The 11086-nt window shown below is 38.6% G+C and overlaps 1 pseudogene; it reads right to left on the reverse strand.

The window, feature by feature from the left end:
- Positions 1–3324: 3324 nt before the first annotated feature.
- On the reverse strand, positions 3325–4725 carry LOC134295656 (beta-1,4 N-acetylgalactosaminyltransferase 2-like; annotated as a pseudogene).
- Positions 4726–11086: the final 6361 nt, after the last annotated feature.

Below are 11086 nucleotides of genomic sequence, written 5' to 3' on the forward strand. Positions count from 1 at the left end.
GGTAAAACCGTTACTAAAAAAGACCTCGCTAGACCCATCTGTATGTAACAACTACAGACCAATTTCCAACCTCCCGTTTTTGGGCAAGGTTCTGGAGCGGGTGGTGGCCACGCAGCTCCAGGAGTTCCTCGATGACACTGATTTTCTGGACCGCTCGCAGTCTGGCTTCAGGCCTGGGTACAGCACTGAGACGGCTTTGGTCGCCTTGGTGGATGACCTCCGCAGGGAACTGGACAGGGGGAGTGTGACCCTGCTGGTTCTCCTGGACATCTCTGCGGCTTTCGATACCATCGACCATGGTATCCTTCTGGGGAGGCTCTCCGGGATGGGACTCGGTGGCACTGTTTTGCAGTGGCTCCAGTCCTTCCTGGAGGGCCGTTCCCAGATGGTGAAGCTGGGGGATACCTGCTCGGACCCCTGGCCTTTGACCTGTGGGGTCCCGCAAGGGTCTATTTTATCCCCCATGCTTTTTAACATCTACATGAAACCGCTGGGAGAGGTCATCCGGAGTTTTGGAGGGTGTTGCCATCTCTACGCAGATGACACACAAATCCACTACTCGTTCCCACCTGACTCCAAGGAAGCTCCTTGGGTGCTGAACCAGTGCCTGGCCGCTGTGGCGGACTGGATGAGGAGGAACAAGCTGAGGATCAATCCTGACAAGACAGAGGCCCTCCTGGTCAGTCGCTCGTCGGATCGGGGTATTGGGTGGCAACCTGTGCTGGACGGGGTTGCACTCCCCCTGAAATCACAGGTCCGCAGTTTGGGGGTCCTCCTGGATTCAGCGCTGACGCTTGAAGCGCAGGTGTCGGCGGTGGCCGGGAGGGCTTTTGCACAACTCAAACTTGTGCGCCAACTGCGACCATACCTCGTGAAGTCTGACTTGACCACGGTGGTGCATGCATTAGTTACCTCTAGACTGGACTACTGTAATGCGCTCTACGTGGGGCTTCCCTTGAAGACGGCCCGGAAGTTACAGCTGGTCCAACGTTCGGCCGCCAGACTAATAACGGGGGCGAGTTACAGGGAGAGATCTACTCCCCTGTTTAAGGAGCTCCACTGGCTGCCGTTCATCTTCCGGTCCCAATTCAAGGTGCAGACCATCATTTATAAAGCCCTAAACGGTTTGGGACCCGCCTACCTTCGTGACCGTATCTCCTATCATAAACCTGCCCGACCTCTCCGATCATCGGGGGAGGCCCTCCTGTCGCCACTACCTATATCTCAGGCTCGCCTTGTAGGAACAAGGGAGAGGGCCTTCTCTGCGGTGGCCCCTCGCTTGTGGAACTCGCTGCCCATTGAAATCAGGCAAGCCCCCACCCTTTTAGCCTTCAGGAAAGATTTAAAAACATGGCTCTTCCGGTGTGCTTTCGGAGAGTAAATGTTCTATGCTACTCCCCCCCGATATTTATCCTCTAGACTGGTTCACTATCTGATGTCCCGTCCCTCGAGGTTTTATTCTGATCCCTTTCTCACCCAGAGTTTTAATTTTTAATCTAGTTTTTAAATGTAGTATTCATGCGGCCCGCTCGTGTTATATTGCTGTTTTGATCTTATGTTGTACTGTTTTATTTTATGTAATGTATTATTTAATTGTATTATGTTATGGTCTATTGTATTGTCTTGGGCATGGCCCCATGTAAGCCGCCCCGAGTCCCCGTTGGGGAGATGGTGGCGGGGTATAAATAAAGTTTTATTATTATTATTATTATTATTACCTGCAGTACTATCATTCCATCTAATTATCCCACCAGGAGACTTGTGAGTTACAAATCAATTAATAATAATGTAATAAATAAATTAAACCTATTTTTGTAATTATTTCTTAGTGATGTCTTCTTCAGTACTTCAACTGCCCTTTTGTTCTTTTTATTTTTCTCTTTCATTGATGCCATGTTCTTTGGAAGTTTGTTTAGATTAGTTTAATGCCTTTCAGGCTTCAACCACATGGAATGTTGTTGTTGTTGTTGTTGTTGTTGTTGTTGTTATTATTATTATATTTATTTATATCTCGCTTTATCTCCCCCAAAGAGGACTCAAAGTGGCTTAACATAAAAGCATCAGCATAGCCATTTAAAATATACAAATATACAAACATTAAACCATTACTAAATATAAACAGTATTTTTTAAATCCCAGTTAAAATCAATGAATAGGAGTTAATTTTTGAATAATAAGAATTATATGTTATTGGGGTGGAGGGACACAGGACTGATGGAACAAGGCCAAAAAAGTTTGAAAACTACTGTCCTAAAGGCATTAAATTCTCTCTTATCTTCAAAACTAAGCAGAGTCAGCCCTAGTTGAGTGGAAGACCACCAATTAATATCAGGTGATGTTGGGTGTATTTCAGAGTAAAAACAGACAAGATCAAGGGGCTTGTTGATTTTAAATTCATGAACATCTGTCCAATAGATGATTTTCACATTGGTGGGAAGTTTCCCATTAACAAGGTGCAGAATTATAGCTATGAAGATGGAAAATAAGGTTGGAACGCTAACACATCCCTATTTGACTCCTGATTCCACCTTAATAAACAAGGTCAATCTCTATTAGTACTTGCTTGAGAGATTGTCCTCCTTAAATGGGTCACTTTGTTGCCATCATGTTTTTGCAAAGTCATGCCATGTACAGAGGCTGACTTTCCCTTTATTTTTCCTGGAGCTGTCGTGCAGCAACCTGAGCCTTATCTGCACCAAGGTGAAGCAATCATTGTTTGCTGTATACTGCAGAGGCAAAGAGTTTCTTCTCTGCAAGTGGCTCTTCTCAAAATGGGATGAAAACACCAGTGGTCATTGGAGCACAGAGTCAAGAACTTAGTGCAATGGTAGTATCTCTGCTGGGACCCTAGGTCTGTCAGCAGGCAATAGACACGATGATGATGATGATGATGATGATGATGATGATGATGATGATGATGATGATGATGATGATGATGCTTTATTTATCACCTGTCCTATCTCCCCAAGGGGACTCAGGGCAGTTTCCAATGAATAACAAAAGTGGCAAACAATTAATGTCAGAAACAAACAACAAATCAAATCAAAAGAATAGGTAAAACAATCTCAATATAACTTGTAAAATTAGCCAAAAATAGCCAAAAATTGAACATAAATAAACATAATATAACACATGGATTCAGATAAATTAAGCTATATGCAGTGAAAGCATTAGATAGTTTACAACATACCAAGGTTTACAAAACCTATTAATTTGGAGGAAGACCCAAGTGGAAATCCTTCCCCTAAGCATTCTCAGTAGAACTTTAAAAGTGAGAGATAAACAGAGCTTCCTTTTTAATTCAGTGGTTTTATAATTCCATGGTCAACCTGTGGCTGTAAAGCCAAACCATAGCCTCTTGAGTTCAGTCCAAGGCCATAAAGATACTTTTCATCTGAGCTGACAAAATACAGGGAGCAACCTTGATAGAGAGCAGTCATCCCTGTGAGAAGCATTTCATCCTGTTCTTAAGGAACTGTAAAGTCAGTTTAAACTGGACCTGTGTCTTTGTGTTGGCCTGGAATTTACTATATGTGTGTTCAGCATTACGCTCCTCCAAATCCTTTGCAGTATAATGAGGCTGGTGACCCATACTCACATGATTGCAGGACCGACCCATAAAAGCCTCAGTCCAAGTACAAAATATTCTGACTGTGGCACCCTCAGCAGCTTTGGATCAAACCCAACACATCTGCTATCCTCTGTACGAGCAAGGAAGAAGTTGACCATGCCACTGGCGACCACGCAATGAGGAAAGCCTTCTAAGCTGTGATAAGAGCCAAATCTGAGGTGTACACAGCTGTTGGCTTCTTCTTCCTCATAAATGACCCGGAACTTGTAATCATTTCCTTGTTGGTGTTCTCCAACACAGCCACAAATTCCTCAGTCTTGGTTTTCTCAGTGAACAAGAAGTCATCATCCACTCATGGTTGTGACCTGAGAGATGGCAAGATTTCTTCCTGCAAGCCAACCCTTTGCAAATGGCATGGTGAAATATTCGACATTAGGTTCTTCATTCTTCTTAGGATGTTCACTGTCATCTGCCACAATTATAATTATATCTGGATAAAAATTCCTGATGCTCTTGATCAGGATCCACAGCTTGTGGTAATGAAATAAAGTCTTAGTTGTGGTGGTCACTAAATTATGGATATTATTATGGATCTGGCCCTCGATCAAACAGCTTCGGCACATATGGCTGCCGAATAGTCACAGGAACCTCTTGTGGTGATCCCCTGTTGTAAAGTTCACAAGGTCCAGTGCATCCAGTAAGTAATCTAGTGTATGTGACATGCTACAAGATGTGGTTTAGCAGGTCCATATGAACAGTAGAGAGGATCCATTTTTTCTTCCCTCGCCCATTCACTATGTCTTGGGGAACATCAGCAAGTGTGTCTAAAGTACCAAAGGATGCCTCCAGGATCACCTTCTGTTTCTCAGTATTTTCTCCATGGAAACTAAGCCCTGGGATTACAATGGTGTGCAAAGGCATCACTTCAGCTCCTTGAATGGGGTTGCTTAAAGGGACATTTGGCTAAGCAACAAGGACATCTTTTTCTGATAAGAATATCTTCTCTGATAATCCTTGAATTCTTTCTCATGCCTTTTTGTAACCAAAGCAAGTTTGTCCTTGTCAATATAATTATCAAAGACTTTCAGTAAGTTCTTTTTACCACATTCACAGTAATTCTTTGGACATAGCCAAATGCCATTATACAGCGACATGGATTTGTATTTCTGTTATGGGAAAAGCTTAAAGGGAGGTGAGGTGTCAGGAAATTCCCATCCTGGCTTGGTTTGCCTGGCTCCCTCCTTGTAGATGAAAAGGTAAGTCAGAATAGATAGACACACTGACTTCCGGTGGAGCTTCGATGGCGGCAGGACGGACTTGCTGAGGGCTCTCAGCAAGCCTTCGCTATCTAGTGATCGGGTAGAGCCTTGGGCTCCCCTCTTCTCGCAGATAGAAGCAAGAAGGGACGCAAAGCCTGGAAAGCACCATGTGATCCGATCCTCGGACAAGACTGAGGAGAATGGGTCCGGTAGCCGAGGGAGCGCGGATCGCGATAGCGGCAGTGGGCTTAAAGCCTGCACTAACTGCCAGCCCAGCTCCAATCTTTTAACCACCTTGAGGAACCTCCTCGAGGAATAGGAACAAGAAGGCAAAAGAATGGACGGGAACTGTGAGTAATCAAGTGAACTAAGTAAAACAAAGTAAAGTAAAGTAAAGCAAATAGCCTCTCGGAACCTAAAGAGGACTATAGAAACCAATTATATTAAACTAACTGAGGCGATCCCGGGTGAGCTCCGTAGATCCGACCCTCAGGGAGGAAAGTGAGGGGAACGGGTCCGGTAGCCGTGGTAGCCCAGAAAAGAGAACAAGGAAAAGAATGGAGGACTTCAGAAATGAGTGAATGAAAGGACGTAAGAAGATAAGCAACTTAAAATCTATAATCCAAAAATATTTGAAAAAGTAATGAAAAATCTGGGATGGACATTCTAGGTTAAATTATATTGAAAGGACTTTCAAGATAACTGAAAATAACTGAAAAATCATTTTCTGTTTAATGGGCACAGATTAATGTGAAGAGTCATTTTACAATATTATAATTTGGAAACTGTACTAAATCAGATAGGCGAACGGGCTAATTCTTACTAACCTTGGACGGGGATTGTTATGGCTACGGTGTTCTTCATGTAAACATCTCACAGTCTGGAAAGCTACGGAAAGAGACTAGGCTCAGAGTTTCTGAGGAGGACAAAGTAAGGGCAGAAAAAGCAACGCCCGAAGAGGTGTTTCAGATAATAGAGCCCGTAGTGGAACAAAAACCCGGTGGAACAAATAAGTTGTAGAGGAGGGGAGCCTGTTAGCTACACCCCAGAGGGCTGGAACTACGGAAGAAACAGTGCTCTAAGTAGATTCCCCCGCCCAAGTGAAAGAGGCAGTAGGGGAATCTTTCTGGCCTCAGCGGGAACATAAGATTAGGTGGAGAAATTTGAAAACGGAGGAGAGTGCATCAGCGGGAACGTGGTGACACAGACTAAAGAAAGGAACTACGACGGGACGATGGGACAAAAGGAGGAGATCAGACGAGAGAGCCCTGGTGGGAAGCGCCGTGAGTCAACGTGGAGTGGATCTGAAAAAGGAACTTGTGCTTAGAGGCTTGTTGTATTAAATATCTAGACTTGGTAATTGGGAATCAATTAATAGATTTGATAGCTAACTTAGATTACTATAAGATAGGAACTTAATCAAGTAGGGTGACAAACATAATGGTGTAAATCAAACTAAATATCTAAATATAAATATAAATACTAAACTGTTCATAGATTAAAGAAAGGGAAGGGAGTGAATTAATTATCCATTTCATTAACTTGAGTGACCAATTTATTGGGGAGTTCAATTAATTTATAAAGAATTGATTAATTAATTGATTAATTGATTAATACAAATAACAATTTGGGAAATAAGAAAGGTAGGAAGAACCTGTGTAGATCTAAAAATGGCGGGAGGTAAGCAGAAAGCTGACAAAGATATCAGAGATTTTAGAGGAGCAGGACTAGCAAGAAGACCCTCACAAGCGGAGGAGATAAATCTTAGAGACATATTACGGGAAATTCAGAAACTGGCCGAACAACAGGCTGACTTTCAAAAAGAATCCCAACTGAAACTAGATAAACAATCCTTACAACAAAGAGAAATATGTCAGGAGCTGTTAGAAATGAAGAAAGAAATTAAAGAGGAAATTGGACTTTTGAAAAAGGAAATGGCAAAAACATACAAAGATATATCCGATCTGCAAACTGATAACTAGAAACTTTCCAAATCACATTATATACTACAAAAAAAAAGTAGATGGTTTAGAGCAGGGGTCCCCAAACTAAGGCCCGGGGGCCGGAGGCGGCCCTCCAAGGTCATTTACCTGGCCCCCGGCCTCCGTTTTATAATATAATATTTTTATATCAGTTTTAATAATATATTATATATAATTATATAATATTGATAAAAATATTAAGTTATACAATATAATACTAATAATAATACCATATAATAATATTAAATTATATGTTATATATTACATATAATATTACAGTACAGTGGTATAGTTCAATACATAGTAATATATAATGCTAATATTGTGCTATGCTAATAATATAATATATTGTATGTACATACAGCTGCTCTGAGTCCCCTTTGGGGTGAGAAGGGTAGGATATAAATGTAGTAAATAAATTACGATTTTATTACGATTTTACCATTTATGTGTTTTAAATGCAATTTTTTATCCTGCATTTTTTGTTTTAATTGATATATTGTATTACTGTTTTATCTTTATATAGTGTGATTTGTATTATGTTGCCTATGTTTTGTTCTATGTTGTTTGGGCCTCTGCCCCATGTAAGCCGCCCCGAGTCCCCATGGGGAGATGGTGGCAGGGTATAAATAAAGTTTTTATTATTATTATTATTATTATTATTATTATTATTATTATTATTATTAAATGTAGTAAATGAATAAATGAACAATTTTAGACTCAGGCTCGCCCAAAGTCTGAAATGACTTCAAGGCACACAACAACAACAACAACAACAACAACAACAACAACAACAACAACAACAACAATCCTAATTAACTTGACTATCTCATTGGCCAGAAGCAGGTCCACACTTTCCATTGAAATCCTGATAGATTTATGTTGGTTAAAATTGTTCTTATATTCAAATATTGTATTGTTCTTTCGTCGTTGTTTTTTGCACTACAAATAAGACATGTGCAGTGTGCATAGAAATTTGTTCATTTTTTTTTTATGATAATTCGGCCCCTCAACAGTCTGAAGGATTGTGGACCGGCCCACTGCTTTAAAAGTTTGAGGACCCCTGGTTTAGAGGATAAAAATATCAAGATGGAAAAATTACAGGAAAAGTTAGAATTAAATGAAAAAGAATTTCAACTAAGATTCCAAAATATACAAGAAGAACCAGGAGAAAATATAAGGAAGATTGTAATTAAATTGATTGCCAATATTGTTCAAAAGGAGGAAGACTACATAGACAACGAAGTGGATAAAGTGTACAGAATACAAACAAACTTCTCCAGGAGAAATCGAGCAACTAGAGACACTATTATTCACTTTGTGAAGAAAAAATTCCAAGATGAGGTTTTGATAAATAACAATAGAAATCCAATCCATTTCAAAGACAAAAAAATATTGTGTTAAAAGAATTTCCCCAAACAACTTTAGACAGTAGAAGAAAATACTTCTTTTTAACGGATGAATTGAAAAGACAAAAAATAAAATTCAGATGGGAGAGAAATGAAGGGGTAATGGCGACATGGTACAGAGAAAAATATTGGCTCATGTCGGAGGACAAAGCTAAAGATTTCTATCAGAAACTAATGAAAGAGAAGAAATTGAATCCCCCTGAGTCAACGCCACCCTCATCTGCCAAAAGGAAGAAACCAAAAAGAGCTAGACACTACTCCCCAAAAGATGTAAAAGGAAATAAAGAGAAAGTCCCCATAACTACGTCAGAGCCATCTGATGTTGTTGACGATGATGAAGAAGAGTGCAGGAGAAGAAGCAGAGCTGATTACGGAAGATGAAGGAAAACTGGAAAAAGGAGAAGAACATCGGGAAGACAAAGGAATGGACGAAACTACATATGGATAGAGGTAACTTAAGTAGACAACTAAAGTTTTATTCTAACAATGTAAATGTACTAAATTCACCAAGTAAGAGGAAAGAAATAATGTTACAACTTAAAAAGGGAAAATTTGATGTAATTGCATTACAAGAAACCCATATTTCTCAAAAACATGGCTCACATCTGACTAATAAAGCATTAGGCAAAGAATTTTACTCATCAGACATAAATAAGAAAAGAGGAGTGGCAACATATATAACTAATAATATTTCGGCGTCATTGCAATTCAAAGACCAGGAAGGTAGATTTATAGCAGTCAAAATTATACTTAACCAACAAAAGATTTTATTTTGTAATATATATGCCCCTAATGGGCCACAAACAAAATTTATAAAGGAACTTAGAAAACAGATTTCAGAAGTAGAATTTGATCATCTAATAATCTTAGGAGATTTTAACGGAATTATGGAGATGAAACTGGATACCAGTAAGACAACCAAGACAGGAAAGAATGAGAAATCCAGGTTAATCTCACAGAATTTCAGAAAATTAAAAGAAGAATTTGATTTAAATGACATTTGGCGTATTAAAAATCCGGAGATAAAAGACTATACCTTTTACTCACATAGACATAAAACATGGTCGAGGTTAGATATGATATGGCTATCAAATACATTATGCACCAAAGTAGAGGAAATCAATATTCTACCGAGAGATAAATCTGATCACAACCCATTAATAATGAGAATTAATCATAAAGAAACCAGCTGGAAATGGAGATTTGATATGAACTTGCTTAAGAAAGAAGACGTCATAAAAAAAATAAAAAACTGACAAAAGAATATTTTGACTTAAATACCTCGCCTGAAATTAAAGATCAAATACTTTGGGATGCTTATAAGGTGGTAATCAGAGGCTATCTAATCCAACAGAAAGCAGAGAAAAACAAATTGAAATTTCAAAAACTAAAAGAGGTTAATGATGACATAAATAACTGCGAGAAGGAATTGAAAGAAGATCCGCAAAATACCTTTTTAGTAAAACATTTGAGGACTTTGCAAAACAATAAGAGAAATCTGGAACTAGAACAGACTGCAAAACAATTGAAATACATAAAACAGTATAATTTCGAAAACGCCAATAAACCAGGAGTATGGCTTGCGAGAAAGATAAGAAAGAAAAAACAAAACAACCAATTATAAAATTAAAAAAAGGAGATAGGTTCCTTGAGAATGATAAAGAGATATTACAAGCATTTGAAGAATTCTATACCAAACTCTATAAAGAAGAAAACATTAGTTTAGAAAAAATTCAAGAATACCTGGGCCTACAAAAATTTCAGAAAATTACAGAAAAGCAGAGAGAACAATTAAACAAGGAGATAACAGAAGAGGAAATTAGGAAAACTATGAAAACAATGAAAAGCAATAAAGCGTCAGGACCAGATGGATTTCCCATATATTTTTATAGAGTATTAGAGGATGAACTGTTGCCATGGTTAAAGAGAGTAATGAATGCAGTTTTGAAAGAGAAAAGAATACCTGACTCCTGGACCCAGGCGGATATAATAACGATACCCAAAGAAAAAGGAGATGAAACGGAAGTCGGCAATTATAGACCTATCTCCCTCCTAAACACAGATTATAAAAATTTTACGGCTGTAATGGCAAATAGATTTAAAGTGTTTTTAAATGAGTGGATTGGAAAAGAACAAAAAGGCTTTCTACCAGAAAGAAGTATAAAGGAGAATGTCAGATGTGTGGTAGATGCTATTGAATTCTATGAATTACACCACCAAAAAGAAGTAGTCATGCTTGCCCTAGATGCCGAAAAGGCCTTTGATAAATTAAATTGGATTTTTTTTAAATTATTGAGTAAAGAATTAGATCTAGGTTATTATTTTCTAAACGTGTTAGAATCAATTTATGATAAACAATATGCTAATATAATGATAAATGGCCAGCAATCAAAAGAAATTAGAATTGGTAAAGGTACGAGACAAGGGTGTCCTCTTTCACCCTTAATTTTTATTTTTGCTATAGAAATATTAATTAGAAACATTAGGCAAGATGACCAACTGAAAGGACTAAGAATAAGAAACCATAACTTTAAAATCCGTGCCTTCGCGGATGATATAATTTGCATAATTGAGCAACCAAGAACCCAAATAAGTAAATGGATTCAGTAAATTGAAGAATTTGGACAATTAGCGGGATTTTATATAAACAAAGATAAAACAAAAATGCTTGCGAAAAACTTAAGTAAGGAGAATCAGGAGAAATTACAAGACTTAACAGGAATAAAAGTGGTACCAAAACTGAAATATTTAGGAATTTGGATTGCAACGAAAAATGCTAAACTGCTGGAGAACAACTACTTAACGAAATGGAAGGAGATAAAGAAAGATCTACAACAGTGGCAATTTTTAAATATTTCTTTACTA

Source organism: Anolis carolinensis, chromosome 1, assembly GCF_035594765.1.
Source record: "Anolis carolinensis isolate JA03-04 chromosome 1, rAnoCar3.1.pri, whole genome shotgun sequence".
NCBI classification, from domain to species: domain Eukaryota; kingdom Metazoa; phylum Chordata; class Lepidosauria; order Squamata; family Dactyloidae; genus Anolis; species Anolis carolinensis.